General features: G+C 42.6%; 1 protein-coding gene across 2 annotated transcripts in view; it reads left to right on the forward strand.

Annotated features, from left to right (window-relative positions):
- raly (RALY heterogeneous nuclear ribonucleoprotein) overlaps positions 1-16,919 on the forward strand; it is a 155,218-nt gene that overhangs the window by 1,416 nt on the left and 136,883 nt on the right. For both annotated transcript variants that reach the window (XM_045691387.2, XM_045691386.2), the window contains exon 2: positions 1,659-1,742. The gene's annotated coding sequence lies outside the window, so the exon portion shown is untranslated. The remainder of the gene's footprint in view (positions 1-1,658; positions 1,743-16,919) is intronic.

A 16,919-nucleotide genomic window follows, 5' to 3' on the forward strand; every position in this document is an offset into this window, starting at 1 on the left:
TATCATTATTTAGCTACCTCTGCATTATTAGTGTCTGTCACTATATTGTATTTACAAAGGTGTTGCAACTGCTTAACCCCATCTTGCCCAATTTAGTACAAGTGTGAAAATAACAGACCTGGGTCCAAAAAGTATTTTTCTTTCAAATACTTTACCTGTGTTTAATCATGCTTTAGTTGCGCTTTAGTTGTTGAATGGAATAGTCCCAAAAGTGCAAACCCTGTCCATCTGGCACTTCTGGCAGGTTCAATCAAATATTCAAAGTGCTTGAAAGAAAACAAATACTTTTTGGACCCAGGTCTGAAAAACATGAAACTGTTGAATGACTGTTTCTGAGAGTGGGAGGCCTACTTGAAGTCCATCTGAGCTAAACTTGTTTAAATATAAGTAAAGGTATTTTAATGTAGGGCTTAATTTTGGGCCAGGAAATGTTTCAGACTATGCATGGAATTCTTTTAAAATGACTGTGTGTGCAGTACAGACATACTCCCGTAGATATGCGTCACGTAGCTTATCATCCCAAGTCTTCTCCTCTTAGGTATGTTAATTGCTAAGGCTCTCATTGACTGAAGAAGTTTCCCATTAAGAGTGAGTAAAGTGCATGCATCCCAAGTCCAATTTTAATCAAAGAAATGTAGTCTTACTGAATATGGCATGAATAACCAAAATGGCTCTGAGAAGATAAACCAAACTCTTGAGTTAATTGACTAGATAATTAATTTAAGCACTCCATGAGACATAGATGTGTTTTTCATATAAAACTGAATGACAGATTTCTATAGGTCAGTTTTTTTTTTTACCGTAATCTTTCCAGCAGTAATGTTCACTGTCACCGGGGGACAGAAGTGTTATGCTTTCACAGAGATTTTAACAGAAATATAGCTACCGTGTGAAGTGTAAGGGAATTTTAAATGGAAAGCTCAGGTGTATTGCCTTAGGCAAGAGCAGGCTGCCACTTCTTTGCAGGGGTCTGGGCTGAAAATGACAGGTGTTTGATCCTTTGATCTTCGCCAGGTTCTTCCAGGAGCTAACTCCAATTCACGTTGTAGAGAAAGTATGTCTTCTATCGTGTGCAAAATCCAGTGCGTAGTAACTTTTTTTTTTTTTCTTAAGCACGATGATCGAATATTTTCAACATAGACACGGCCATGTCTTGAGGAGCATGGATGGGTTCTGGACAGACCAGAACTCAAGCTTTGATCAACAGTACTCCTAAGGGTTACCTTCGAGCTTTGGAAAACACAAGTCCCCAGATCACTTGTTTCTAATCAACATACATTGCAGTAGCACTGTATGTTACAAATAAATGTGTAGCCTATTAGTAAGAAACTACCATTATGTCTCACAGTGAACTGATTTTTCACCAAAAGATGTTGCCTAACTATCTTTTCCCTGTTGAAAGCCATCAACACATGCAACATATCCTCTTTAAATAGGACAGAATATTGGCACATACAGGGGGATCATTCAATATTTGCAATGTAAAGCTCTGTGGGGAATAATATGTTATCATCCAGATGCTGCAGCAGTAATCCTGCACTTCCTAATTGAATCCACAGGGGGTTTTTGGTGATAAGGTCTCAGTTGAGCCTCTGCTGCGACAGGTTAGGTCTATGTAGTGAAATCACTCTGCTTATCATGCTTCTTTTAAATTGCAGGATTCCATTGTACAGTCCCGGGCTGAGAGCATTGGGACCAAGCATCTAGTATCAGACCTCCTCGTACCTGGTCAGAGTAGACAGGTATGTGCAGTGACTTTAATAACCAATACAGTATTAGGAAACTAATACAGAGCAGTGACATATTGAACATTTAGGAAAGATGTCATATGTTGGTTGTTATCTGGTCAGATAAGCAGATTACAACCAGTTGAAGTATTTTTCGGGTTGCTCAAATTGTTTTTACAAAATAGTATACAACTAGTATACAACTGGACCATGTTGCCATACTGACGTTCCATTTTGGCCGCTAAGATGCTGTCACCAAATGTTATATTACTGGAATGTAATTGTCCAACATGGCAGCAATGGAGGAAGTGCATGAAGATGGCTGCCTCCATGCACTTACCACAAATGCCTCGTTTGCCATATTGCTCTACGTTACTCTTTCTTTGTATCGGCATTAGCATTCTAGCTCCAAGACGGCAGCAATTTTAAAAAGTATATTGTGCTAATTTATTGGTGCATTGAACCATGTCGCGCCCCATAGTTTAAAGACTCGGTGGTAAAACAATGGCATCATACAGTATCCGTACTCTGCCATCTTTATACACGTTCGCCATTGAAATATAACATTTGTTACAATGTAACAGTAGGTTACACCAGCTATAGGGGAAAAAGGACTAGCCTTTTGAAAATAATTTGAATGTTCTATATGGTCCTGTCGTATGACTGGTGGCAATACTTACAGACTGCTTATCAAGGGCACCCCCATTTTATGCTTAAACTACACTGGTCATGGTGTTGATATTTTTGGCGTTAAAACAAAACTAATGGAGTAAATATCCAACTCTCAGAGTTGCATAAATTTAACTCCAATTGCCATTTTCAGTGTTGTTTTTAGTGAACTCCCTTGCCATTTTAAACTTTTTTGTTGTGAATTAACAATCAAATACAGCAGAGCACATTTCTCTTTCAGTTTAGTTCCTTTGAGTTATAAGGATGTACAGGTTTATTTGAATATTTCACATTAAGGTGGTTTGACATTTCTGGAAGCCAACTTGCAGGAAGATATCCAGCTCTTTTAAATCATTTATAACTTGCAATCAGAATGCCTGTCAAAGTAAGGATGAAATGGTGTACATGAAGACTACCTACAGCATGTAAACTGGAACAACAATCTTACCAACGGTTGCTATAAGTACAACCACTTACAGATTGGTGTAACGGTTGTCGTCGGGAATAGAAGACCAAAACGCAGCAGGAATGTGGATGCTCATCTTGTATTTATTTTTAAATAAAGTGAACACCAAAAAACAACAACGTCTTGTCAGGCTCACACAGGCAAAACAAGAAACAATCTCCCACAACACTAAACCAAACAATTACCCATATATAGGACTCTCAATCAGAGGCAACGAGAAAGCACCTGCCTCCAATTGAGAGTCCAACCCCCCATCAACCTAAACATAGACATACAACAAACCAGAAAGAACATAGAATACAAATCTAGAACATAAACCCGGAAATAATAAATCAAACACCCTACTACATAAAACACCACCCCGAACCACAAACAAAATACCCTCTGCCACGTCCTGACCAAACTACAATAACAAATAACCCTTATACTGGTCAGGACGTGACAGTACCCCCCCCTAAAGGTGCAGACCCCGGATGCACCTCATAAATAAAAAAATAAAAAAACAACAACAAAAAATCCCCCTAAACTAAAGGGAGGGTGGCTGCCATCACCGACGGCACTTGTGCTACACCCCCCCTCCCCAACCCACCTATACAGGAGGTGGTTCTGGCTCCGGCCTACTGTCCTCCAGAATGCAGACAGACTTGCTCAGTTTCGGGCCGTAAGCAGACTCCCCTCATTCCGGATCGTAGGCAGACCTCTTCCGTTCCACACTGTAGGCAGACTCATTTGAAACACAGTTACTCATATTTAGTTCCGGATCGTCAATAGACTTACTCGGACTCCCTTCGGTCCCGGGTCGCAGGCCGACCCCTCTCCATGGGCCCTCTCCGGCCAGAATCTGCTCCCACGTCTATTTCTCCCGCCAGTCCATATCGAATTCCCCTTGCTACTTACTCCGCTGCTTGGTCCATTTGTGGTGGGAGATTCTGTAACGGTTGTCGTCGGGAATAGAGGACCAAAACGCAGCAGGAATGTGGATGCTCATCTTGTATTTATTTTTAAATAAAGTGAACACCAAAAAACAACAAACGAAAAACGTACGAACAACAAAAGTCTTGTCAGGCTCACACAGGCAAAACAAGAAACAATCTCCCACAACACTAAACCAAACAATTACCCATATATAGGACTCTCAATCAGAGGCAACGAGAAAGCACCTGCCTCCAATTGAGTCCAACCCCCCCATCAACCTAAACATAGACATACAACAAACCAGAAAGAACATAACCCGGAAATAATAAATCAAACACCTTACTGCATAAAACACCATCCCGAACCACACAAACAAAATACCCTCTGCCACGTCCTGACCAAACTACAATAACAAATAACCCTTATACTGGTCAGGACGTGACAATTGGATTAGTTTAGAAAAATGCATGCTTCTTATCTGTGTGTAGCATAGAATCAAAAACAATCAATGTACATTCGAAAACACAGATAATGAAACAAACAACTAAACAAATCAACAGGGCATGCTGGGAAATATGACAATGAGGCCCCTCCCACATTTGTGGATAACTCCATAGATTTAAGTCCCTTGCCCAATCCCAAATCAACCCCTAGATCCTACACCTTATGCAATTGTGGAGATCTGAGACGGTTTGACAGGTGAAACTTTCACCTAGCCTATCAGTTGACAAGGTTATCACTAACACTTGTCAAATCCTCACAGATCTCCACAAATGCATATGGTGTAGGGTCTAGGGGTCGATTTGGGATTGGGCTCCTGTCTCTGGTTACTCTTAATGGAGTAAAAAGTACTCCTTCAAGTTATCAACACTAACTCCAGGGAGCGTATCACTCTCTTGAAGATAATTCCCAATAGAGTCAATTTAACCCACATTTTTTATCACTGTGATTTGTACTATCCTTGATTTACTGTGCATATTGATTGCTCGCGACCAAATAAAACAAGGAATATATGAAATAAATTCTCCTAGCTCAGACACATCCCCTCACATTTCTGTAATACTGAATACAGGATTATTTGTTAATTTTGGTCACACTTTACACAAAGTATAATTGTATCGTAACGCTGTAATTGCTACATTGACAATATTGTTTAAATTTAAGTAATTGCAATGTGACAACATGTACTATGTAACAACATAATACAATGATGTTAGTGTAATTACAAAGTTACTACAAAGGCATAAGAGAAATTTGTGTACCTGGACACAATAGTTAAGAACACCATTTAATTTCTTCCTATGAGTCGTTTCCTGTATCAATTTGCCACGTGCAACATACCTCAGGATGATCATTTGACCCACCTGTCCTATCAATTACATCATTGAAAAACAAAACACACACGCATACACATACATATATATATATATATATATCAGTACCAGTCAAAAGTTTAGACACACCTACTCATTGTAGGGTTTTCCTTTATTTTTACTATTTTCTACAATAATAATGAAGACATCAAGACTATGAAATAACACATACTGCACGGAATCAGATAGTAACCAAAAAAACTGTTAATCAAATCAAAATGTATTTTATATTTGAGATTCTTCAAAAGAGCCACCCTTTGCCTTGATGACAGCTTTGCACACTCTTGGCATTCTCTCAACCACCTTCATGAGGTAGTCACCTGGAATGCATTTCAATTAACAGGTGCGCCTTGTTAAAAGCTAATTTGTGCAGTCGAAAAAAACCAGCAAGCGCTACTACCGGAGAGCCCTTCTTTGTCTACACCCATTCAGCATCATTCACACTCTCTTAATCTTTAGCCCCTCCCATCTCTTTAAGGGTTGATCTGAGTGTTCTGTACTAACAGCAGTTAAACACCCTTGTAAAGGCCTTTATTATACACATATTCAAAATAGCTACAGTTGAAGTCAGAGGTTTACATACACCATTTAAACTCAGTTTTTCACAATTCCTGACCTTTAATCGTGGTAAAAATTCCCTGTCTTAGGTCAGTTAGGATCACCACTTTATTTTAAGAATGTGAAATGTCAGAATAATAGTAGAGAGAATGATTTATTTCATCACATTCCCAGTGGGTCAGAAGTTTACATACACTCAATTAGCATTTGGTAGCATTGCCTTTAAATTGTTTAACTTGGGTCAAATATTTCGGGTAGCCTCCACAAGCTTCCCACAATAAGTTGGGTGAATTTTGGCCCATTCCTCCTGACAGAGCTTGTGTAACTGAGTCAGGTTTGTAGGCCTCCTTGCTCGCACAAGCTTTTTCAGTTCTGCCCACACATTTTCTATTGGATTGAGGTCAGAGCTTTGTGACTCCAATACCTTGACTTTGTTGTCCTAAAGCCATTTTGCCACAACTTTGGAAGCATGCTTGGGGTCATTGTTCATTTGGAAGACCCATTTGCGACCAAGCTTTAACTTCCTGACTGATGTCTTGAGCTGTTGCTTCAATATATGCACAGAATTTTCCTTGCAAATGATGCCATCTATTTTGTGAAGTGCACCAGTCCATCCTGCAGCAAAGCACCCCAAAACATGATGCTGCCACCCCGTGCTTCACGGTTAGAATTGTGTTCTTCGGCTTGCAAGCGTCCCCCTTTTTCCTTCAAACATAACGATGGTCATTATGGCCAAACAGCTCCATTTTTGTTTAATCAGACCAGAGGACATTCCTCAAAAGTACAGTCTTTGTCCCCATGTGCAGTTGCAAACCGTAGTCTGGCTTTTTTATGGTGGTTTTGGAGCAGTGGCTTCTTCCTCGCTGAGCGGCCTTTCAAGTTATGTCGATATAGGACTCATTTTACTGTGGATAGTGAGACTTTTGTACCTGTTTCCTCCAGCATCTTCACAATGTCCTTTGCTGTTGTTCTGGGATTGATTTGCACTTTTAGCACCAAAGTACGTTCATCTCTAGGAGACAAAATGCATCTCCTTCCTGAGCGGTATGACAGCTGTGTGGTCCCATGGTGTTTGTACTTGTGTACTATTGTTTGTACAGATGAACGTGGTACCTTCAGGCGTTTGGAAATTGCTCCCAAGGATGAACCAGACTTGTGGAGGTCTTCAATTGTTTTTCTGAGGTCTTGGCTGATTTCTTTAGATTTTCCCATGATGTCAAGCAAAGAGGCACTGAGTTTGAAGGTAGGCCTTGAAATGCATAGGTACACCTCCAATTGACTCAAATTATGTCAGAAGCTTCAAAAGCCATGACATCATTTTCTGGAATTTTCCAAGCTGTTTAAAGGCACAGTCAACTTAGTGTATTTAATCTTCTGATCCACTGGAATTGTGATACAGTGAATTATAAGTGAAATAATCTGTATGTAAACAATTGTTGGAAAAATTACGTGTCATCCACAAAGTTGATGTCCTAACTGACTTGCCAAAGCTTTAGAGTGGTTGAAAAACGAGTTTTAATGACTCCAACCTAAGTGTATGTAAACTTCCGACTTCAACTGTATTGATAACAAATGTGTATTTTGTGGTTGTGACCCAGAGACTCTTGACCATTTATTTTGGGACTGTTCTTATGTCAGAAGATTGGACTGAGTTAGAACATTTTATTTGAAAATAAACTACTATTCATGTTAATTTGAAAGAATATGATATGTTTTTTAAAGATCCAAATTATATGGACCCTGATTTAACTTTCATTGTTAATTTGTTTATTTTTCATGGCAAATTTTTTTTGCTCCATGAAATGAAGTGGTCAGAGAACAAACCTCTCTTCACATAGAATTTAAATATTATTTAAAAATGATTAGTATATTGATATGTAATACCCCTGTTGGTTAGGTTTATGTACACTTGTTTGTATATTTCTGTTTTTGTATTTGTTTTGTTCATAATAATAATAATAATAAATAAATAGCATTCAAGCACCTAAGCTAACTTGCTAGCTACTTCCAGATACAAATGAGAGAACAGCTCACTGAACATTACTCGCCCTAGCAGAGCTTGTAAGGCTGTTATGTTATACAGAGTTTTGGTGACTGCAACTGTGCTGTCAGATTGTTTGTTCGTAAATTCAGAGCGTTTGGCTCTCAGAGCATTCAGAGCGCACACTGGACGCTCTGGCCGATGAGTAGGTTTGATCTGAAAGTTCTGACCGCACAATGGCAGTCAAGCACCCAAGCTAACTGGCTAACATTGGCTAGCTTGCTAGCTACTTCAAGACACATAATGAGAGAACACCACACTCAGAACATTTTACTCGCCCTAGCACAGCTGGTTGTGCTGTTTTCATGTTATCCAGAGAGTTGTTGACTAACTGTGCCGTAGGCAACAATTTAATTATGCTTTTTTTGCCAACAGTTTCTGACCCCAACCATATACAACTGGTATTCAGCGTTTGTAAATTCATCAGTTATTCTGCGCTCTGGCTCACTCAGAAGAGAGTGCTCTGAAATCGGAGTAGAAGTACAGACTGAATTTACGAACACACCCGAAATGGTTACTTGCATAGTGAACTCTTTTGTTAAAGCTATCTAGCTAAACAATGAACCATAATCACAACTCATGACGTTACTAACCTGCATGAATCTGCAGGGAGCTAACCAACTAGGTTCAATGTTAGTTAGCCAAGCAAATGGCTCTGAGATACAAATAATAAGATCATACACGTAACGTTAGCAAGCAGTACACTTTAACTAGAAATGAAACCACTTTCTTACCCATATACATCATAGATGGATGCGTCTCCTGTCACGGATGTCATGGTTTCCCTTCGTTTGAAGATGTAAGCTGGAGACAGGTGTTTTCTCCATCTCCTTAGCTATCATACTCAAATTCCATTGAACTCGGTCCTCCAGAAAGCGGAGGGCAACACTTATGCAGTTTTAATACGCGATACATAAAAAAGCTGCGTTAAACATGATTACCAACACATACTGACCAGCTCAAATAGACAGAAGCGTGCTCAACTCAGCAAAAAAAGAAACGTCCCTTTTTCAGGATCACGTCTTTCAAAGATGATTCGTAAAAATCCAAATAACTTCACAGATCTTCATTGTAAAGGGTTTGAACACTGTTTCCCATGCTTGTTCAACCAACCAATGGTCCCATGTGGCTCAGTTGGTAGAGCATGGTGTTTGCAATGCCAGGGTTGTGGGTTCGATTCCCACGGGGGGCCAGTACGGGGGGAAAAAAAAGAAATGTATGCATTCACTACTGTAAGTCGCTCTGGATAAGAGTGTCTGCTAAATGACTAAAATGTAAAATGTAACCATAAACAATTATTGAACATGCACCTGTGGAATGGTCTTTAAGACACTAACAGCTTACAGATGGTAGGCAATTAAGGTCACAGTTATGAAAACTTAGGACACGAAAGAGGCCTTTCTACTGACTCTGAAAAACACCAAAAGAAAGATGCCCAGGGTCCCTGCTCATCTGTGTGAAAATATGCAAGGAGGCATGAGGACTGCAGATGTGGCCAGGGCAATACATTGCAATGTCTGTACTGTGAGATGCCTAAGACAGCGATACAGGACGGACAGCTGATCGTCCTCGCAGTGGCAGACCATGTGTAACAACACCTGCACAGGATCGGTACATCCAAACATCACACCTGCGGGACAGGTACAGGATGGCAACAACAACTGCCCGAGTTACACCAGGAACGCACAATTCCTCCATCAGTGCTCAGACTGTCTGCAATAGGTTGAGAGAGGCTGGACTGAGGGCTAGTAGGCCTGTTGTAAGGCAGGTCCTCGCCAGACATCACCGGCAACAACGTCGCTTATGGGCACAAGCCCACTGTCACTGGACCAGACATGACTGGCAAAAACTGCTCTTCACTGAAGTTTTGTCTCACCAGGGAAGATGGTCGGATTCGCATTTATCGTAGAAGGAATGAGCGTTACACTGAGGCATGTACTCTGCAGCGGGATTGATTTGGAGGTGGAAGGTTCGTTATGGTCTGGGGCGGTGTGTCACAGCGTCATTGCAGGCATCTCAACGCTGTGCGTTACAGGGAAGCCACCCTCCTCCCTCATGTGGTAACCTTCCTGCAGGCTCATCCTGACATGACCCTCCAGCATGACAATGCCACCAGGCATACTGCTCGTTCTGTGCGTGATTTCCTGCAAGACAGGAATGTCAGTGGTCTGCCATGGCCAGCGACGAGCCCGGATCTCAATCCCATTGAGCTTGTCTGGGACCTGTTGGATGCCCCTCCTCCCACAGGTGTTATTACTACCTCTGAGGGCTTAGAGCTTGAGGTATTCACCTCATACAAGTACTTGGGAGTATGGCTAGACAGTGCACTGTCCTTCTCTCAGCACATATCAAAGCTGCAGGCTAAAGTTAAATCTAGACTTGGTTTCCTCTATTGTAATCGCTCCTCTTTCACACCAGCTGCCAAACTAACCCTGATTCAGATTATCATATGTCTTATTTCATAGTTTTGATGTCTTCACTATTCCACGATGTAGAAAATAGTCAAAAATAAAAATCTTGAATGAGTAGGTGTGGCCATTCTTTTGACTGATATATAATTGATGTTGAGAGAGGACGGTTGAAATGCATTGTCATGATTAATTGCATATCGCGTTTTGAATGGCCTACTGGTTTAGAAAATATTGAGCAGCAAAGCTTGGAGGACTACCATGTTCTCTCCATAAGCAATTGAGATGGCAATGCCTAAGGCATGAGTTATAATTTATTTTCAGGTCTATCTTCTACATTTCCATGCAGTTATTTTTACTAAAAACACGCTCACCAATCATAGATTTAATTATTCAACCTTGTGGGGGATGGGTTTTCATTTTTGATTGTAGCAGTAGTTTACCATTAAATATAAGATACTCTATCTTAGGCTGCGTTTACACAGGTAGTCCAATTCGGATCTTGTTTTCATCAAGAAAGCTCTGAAAAAGATCTGATGCGTTTGGTCAAAAGACCAATTAGTGGAAACAATATCAGAATTGGGCTGCCAGTGTAAATGCAGCGCTAGATAAGCTACGGAGTGCATTTACACACATTTGCATGTTGATATTTATCCCTTTCTGTCTCTCTCCATGATTTCCCCCTCTCTCATTGGAGTCAAGTCACTCATAAGACATCCCCACAACTGTTAATTTGCCTCCCACGTATTCTAAGATAAAGAATAAAGCAGAAAAACAATAAATCCAGAATAAGTAGCATATACACTTTGTATACTTATAATCAACTTCCTGAATAATAGGATATGTAGACTGTCCCAAATGGCACCCTATTCGCTTTATAATGGACTATAAAGGGAATCAGGTGCCATATTGGACATTGACATACTGTCTCTGTTGTCTATGAGTTCAATGGACAGGTAGGTGTAAAGTGTACTGTGACGTCAACATTGAGTAAACAATTTTAATAAGCTAAGTACATACTGTGCTAGGTGGTACACAAGTGTGTTTGAGCCTTTTCCTTAATTCCCTTTAGTGTTTTACCACTGCATTGGATGACATGCTCCCTTTGGGGACAGCACTTATGTGTGACTGTAGCCCATCTCTGAAAACCTCAAAGGCTTTTTATTCGGCATCTTACCCCCAAGTGAACCTTATATTCAAGGTCTTTGTCTGTCGGGCTGGTATCATGTTAGGTAACGATAACGCACTACTGTACTGTTGACTGGTGAGCCATACAGGTCAGTAGTACTCAGTACATCCGTGTGATAGTGTATCCTATCACACGGATATACACCTGTGTGTGTGTGTGTGTGTGTAAAGGGCTGGTATAGTGTGTGGTGTGTGTGTGTAAAGGGCTGGTATAGTGTGTGTGTAAAGGGCTGGTATAGTGTGTGTGTGTGTGTGTGTGTAAAGGGCTGGTATAGTGTGAGGTAACGATAACGCACTACTGTACTGTTGACTGGTGAGCCATACAGGTCAGTAGTACTCAGTACATCCGTGTGATACACCTGTGTGTGTGTGTGTGTGTGTAAAGGGCTGGTATAGTGTGTGTGTGTGTGTGTGTAAAGGGCTGGTATAGTGTGTGTGTGTGTGTGTGTGTGTAAAGGGCTGGTATAGTGTGTGTGTGTGTGTGTGTAAAGGGCTGGTATAGTGTGTGTGTGTGTGTGTAAAGGGCTGGTATAGTGTGTGTGTGTGTGTGTAAAGGGCTGGTATAGTGTGTGTGTGTGTGTGTAAAGGGCTGGTATAGTGTGTGTGTGTGTGTGTAAAGGGCTGGTATAGTGTGTGTGTGTGTGTGTAAAGGGCTGGTATAGTGTGTGTGTGTGTGTGTAAAGGGCTGGTATAGTGTGTGTGTGTGTGTGTGTGTAAAGGGCTGGTATAGTGTGAGGTAACGATAACGCACTACTGTACTGTTGACTGGTGAGCCATACAGGTCAGTAGTACTCAGTACATCCGTGTGATACACCGTGTGTGTGTGTGTGTGTGTAAAGGGCTGGTATAGTGTGTGTGTGTGTGTGTGTAAAGGGCTGGTATAGTGTGTGTGTGTGTGTGTGTAAAGGGCTGGTATAGTGTGTGTGTGTGTGTGTGTAAAGGGCTGGTATAGTGTGTGTGTGTGTGTGTAAAGGGCTGGTATAGTGTGTGTGTGTGTGTGTAAAGGGCTGGTATAGTGTGTGTGTGTGTGTGTAAAGGGCTGGTATAGTGTGTGTGTGTGTGTGTAAAGGGCTGGTATAGTGTGTGTGTGTGTGTGTGTAAAGGGCTGGTATAGTGTGTGTGTGTGTAAAGGGCTGGTATAGTGTGTGTGTGTGTGTAAAGGGCTGGTATAGTGTGTGTGTGTGTGTGTAAAGGGCTGGTATAGTGTGTGTGTGTGTAAAGGGCTGGTATAGTGTGTGTGTGTGTAAAGGGCTGGTATAGTGTGTGTGTGTAAAGGGCTGGTATAGTGTGTGTGTGTAAAGGGCTGGTATAGTGTGTGTGTGTAAAGGGCTGGTATAGTGTGTGTGTGTGTAAAGGGCTGGTATAGTGTGTGTGTGTGTAAAGGGCTGGTATAGTGTGTGTGTGTGTGTGTAAAGGGCTGGTATAGTGTGTGGTGTGTGTAAAGGGCTGGTATAGTGTGTGTGTGTGTAAAGGGCTGGTATAGTGTGTGTGTGTGTGTAAAGGGCTGGTATAGTGTGTGTGTGTGTGTAAAGGGCTGGTATAGTGTGTGTGTGTGTGTAAAGGGCTGGTATAGGTGTGTGTGTGTGTGTAAAGGGCTGGTATAGTGTGTGTGTGTGTGTAAAGGGCTGGTATAGTGTGTGTGTGTGTGTGTAAAGGGCTGGTATAGTGTGTGTGTGTGTGTAAAGGGCTGGTATAGTGTGTGTGTGTGTGTGTAAAGGGCTGGTATAGTGTGTGTGTGTGTGTGTGTAAAGGGCTGGTATAGTGTGTGTGTGTGTGTGTGTAAAGGGCTGGTATAGTGTGTGTGTGTGTGTGTGTAAAGGGCTGGTATAGTGTGTGTGTGTGTAAAGGGCTGGTATAGTGTGTGTGTGTGTAAAGGGCTGGTATAGTGTGTGTGTGTGTGTGTAAAGGGCTGGTATAGTGTGTGTGTGTGTGTAAAGGGCTGGTATAGTGTGTGTGTGTGTGTGTGAAAGGGCTGGTATAGTGTGTGTGTGTGTGTGAAAGGGCTGGTATAGGTGTGTGTGTGTGTGTAAAGGGCTGGTATAGTGTGTGTGTGTGTGTGTAAAGGGCTGGTATAGTGTGTGTGTGTGTGTGTAAAGGGCTGGTATAGTGTGTGTGTGTAAAGGGCTGGTATAGTGTGTGTGTGTGTGTGTAAAGGGCTGGTATAGTGTGTGTGTGTGTGTAAAGGGCTGGTATAGTGTGTGTGTGTGTGTAAAGGGCTGGTATAGTGTGTGTGTGTGTGTGTGTGTGTGTGTAAAGGGCTGGTATAGTGTGTGTGTGTGTGTGTGTGTAAAGGGCTGGTATAGTGTGTGTGTGTGTAAAGGGCTGGTATAGTGTGTGTGTGTGTGTAAAGGGCTGGTATAGTGTGTGTGTGTGTGTAAAGGGCTGGTATAGTGTGTGTGTGTGTGTGTAAAGGGCTGGTATAGTGTGTGTGTGTGTGTAAAGGGCTGGTATAGTGTGTGTGTGTGTGTGTAAAGGGCTGGTATAGTGTGTGTGTGTGTAAAGGGCTGGTATAGTGTGTGTGTGAAAGGGCTGGTATAGTGTGTGTGTGTAAAGGGCTGGTATAGTGTGTGTGTGTAAAGGGCTGGTATAGTGTGTGTGTGTAAAGGGCTGGTATAGTGTGTGTGTGTGTGAAAGGGCTGGTATAGTGTGTGTGTGTGTGTGAAAGGGCTGGTATAGTGTGTGTGTGTGTGTGTGTGAAAGGGCTGGTATAGTGTGTGTGTGTGTGTAAAGGGCTGGTATAGTGTGTGTGTGTGTGTGTAAAGGGCTGGTATAGTGTGTGTGTGTGTGTGTGTAAAGGGCTGGTATAGTGTGTGTGTGTGTGTGTGTAAAGGGCTGGTATAGTGTGTGTGTGTGTGTGTGAAAGGGCTGGTATAGTGTGTGTGTGTGTGTGAAAGGGCTGGTATAGTGTGTGTGTGTGTGTGAAAGGGCTGGTATAGTGTGTGTGTGTGTGTGAAAGGGCTGGTATAGTGTGTGTGTGTGTAAAGGGCTGGTATAGTGTGTGTGTGTGTGTGTGTAAAGGGCTGGTATAGTGTGTGTGTGTGTGTAAAGGGCTGGTATAGTGTGTGTGTGTGTGTGTAAAGGGCTGGTATAGTGTGTGTGTGTGTGTGTAAAGGGCTGGTATAGTGTGTGTGTGTGTGAAAGGGCTGGTATAGTGTGTGTGTGTGTGTGTAAAGGGCTGGTATAGTGTGTGTGTGTGTGAAAGGGCTGGTATAGTGTGTGTGTGTGTGTAAAGGGCTGGTATAGTGTGTGTGTGTGTGTGTGAAAGGGCTGGTATAGTGTGTGTGTGTGTGTGTAAAGGGCTGGTATAGTGTGTGTGTGTGTGTAAAGGGCTGGTATAGTGTGTGTGTGTGTGTAAAGGGCTGGTATAGTGTGTGTGTGTGTGTGTGTAAAGGGCTGGTATAGTGTGTGTGTGTGTGTGTGTAAAGGGCTGGTATAGTGTGTGTGTGTGTAAAGGGCTGGTATAGTGTGTGTGTGTGTAAAGGGCTGGTATAGTGTGTGTGTGTGTGTAAAGGGCTGGTATAGTGTGTGTGTGTGTGTAAAGGGCTGGTATAGTGTGTGTGTGTGTGTAAAGGGCTGGTATAGTGTGTGTGTGTGTGTAAAGGGCTGGTATAGTGTGTGTGTGTGTGTGTAAAGGGCTGGTATAGTGTGTGTGTGTGTGTAAAGGGCTGGTATAGTGTGTGTGTGTGTAAAGGGCTGGTATAGTGTGTGTGTGTGTAAAGGGCTGGTATAGTGTGTGTGTGTGTAAAGGGCTGGTATAGTGTGTGTGTGTGTGTAAAGGGCTGGTATAGTGTGTGTGTGTGTAAAGGGCTGGTATAGTGTGTGTGTGTGTGTAAAGGGCTGGTATAGTGTGTGTGTGTGTGTGTAAAGGGCTGGTATAGTGTGTGTGTGTGTGTAAAGGGCTGGTATAGTGTGTGTGTGTGTGTGTGTAAAGGGCTGGTATAGTGTGTGTGTGTGTGTGTAAAGGGCTGGTATAGTGTGTGTGTGTGTAAAGGGCTGGTATAGTGTGTGTGTGTGTGTGTGTAAAGGGCTGGTATAGTGTGTGTGTGTGTGTGTAAAGGGCTGGTATAGTGTGTGTGTGTGTGTGTGTAAAGGGCTGGTATAGTGTGTGTGTGTGTGTGTGTAAAGGGCTGGTATAGTGTGTGTGTGTGTGTGTAAAGGGCTGGTATAGTGTGTGTGTGTGTGGTAAAGGGCTGGTATAGTGTGTGTGTGTGTGTGTAAAGGGCTGGTATAGTGTGTGTGTGTGTAAAGGGCTGGTATAGTGTGTGTGTGTGTAAAGGGCTGGTATAGTGTGTGTGTGTGTGTAAAGGGCTGGTATAGTGTGTGTGTGTGTGTGTAAAGGGCTGGTATAGTGTGTGTGTGTGTGTAAAGGGCTGGTATAGTGTGTGTGTGTGTGTGTAAAGGGCTGGTATAGTGTGTGTGTGTGTAAAGGGCTGGTATAGTGTGTGTGTGTGTGTAAAGGGCTGGTATAGTGTGGTGTGTGTGTGTAAAGGGCTGGTATAGTGTGTGTGTGTGTAAAGGGCTGGTATAGTGTGTGTGTGTGTGTGTAAAGGGCTGGTATAGTGTGTGTGTGTAAAGGGCTGGTATAGTGTGTGTGTGTGTGTAAAGGGCTGGTATAGTGTGTGTGTGTGTGTGTAAAGGGCTGGTATAGTGTGTGTGTGTGTGTGTAAAGGGCTGGTATAGTGTGGTGTGTGTGTGTGTAAAGGGCTGGTATAGTGTGTGTGTGTGTAAAGGGCTGGTATAGTGTGTGGTGTGTAAAGGGCTGGTATAGTGTGTGTGTGTGTGTGTGTAAAGGGCTGGTATAGTGTGTGTGTGTGTGTGTAAAGGGCTGGTATAGTGTGTGTGTGTGGTGTGTAAAGGGCTGGTATAGTGTGTGTGGTGTGTAAAGGGCTGGTATAGTGTGTGTGTGTGTAAAGGGCTGGTATAGTGTGTGTGTGTGTGTAAAGGGCTGGTATAGTGTGTGTGTGTGTAAAGGGCTGGTATAGTGTGTGTGTGTGTGTAAAGGGCTGGTATAGTGTGTGTGTGTGTAAAGGGCTGGTATAGTGTGTGTGTGTGTGTGAAAGGGCTGGTATAGTGTGTGTGTGTGTGTAAAGGGCTGGTATAGTGTGTGTGTGTGTGTGTAAAGGGCTGGTATAGTGTGTGTGTGTGTGTAAAGGGCTGGTATAGTGTGTGTGTGTGTGTGTAAAGGGCTGGTATAGTGTGTGTGTGTGTGTAAAGGGCTGGTATAGTGTGTGTGTGTGTGTGTAAAGGGCTGGTATAGTGTGTGTGTGTGTGTGTAAAGGGCTGGTATAGTGTGTGTGTGTGTGTAAAGGGCTGGTATAGTGTGTGTGTGTGTGTGTAAAGGGCTGGTATAGTGTGTGTGTGTGTAAAGGGCTGGTATAGTGTGTGTGTGTGTAAAGGGCTGGTATAGTGTGTGTGTGTGTGTGAAAGGGCTGGTATAGTGTGTGTGTGTGTGTGTAAAGGGCTGGTATAGTGTGTGTGTGTGTAAAGGGCTGGTATAGTGTGTGTGTGTGTGTGTAAAGGGCTGGTATAGTGTGTGTGTGTGTAAAGGGCTGGTATAGTGTGTGTGTGTGTGTA

This window comes from Salmo salar, chromosome 12, assembly GCF_965601325.2.
Source record: "Salmo salar chromosome 12, fSalSal1, whole genome shotgun sequence".
Classification (NCBI taxonomy): Eukaryota; Metazoa; Chordata; class Actinopteri; order Salmoniformes; family Salmonidae; genus Salmo; species Salmo salar.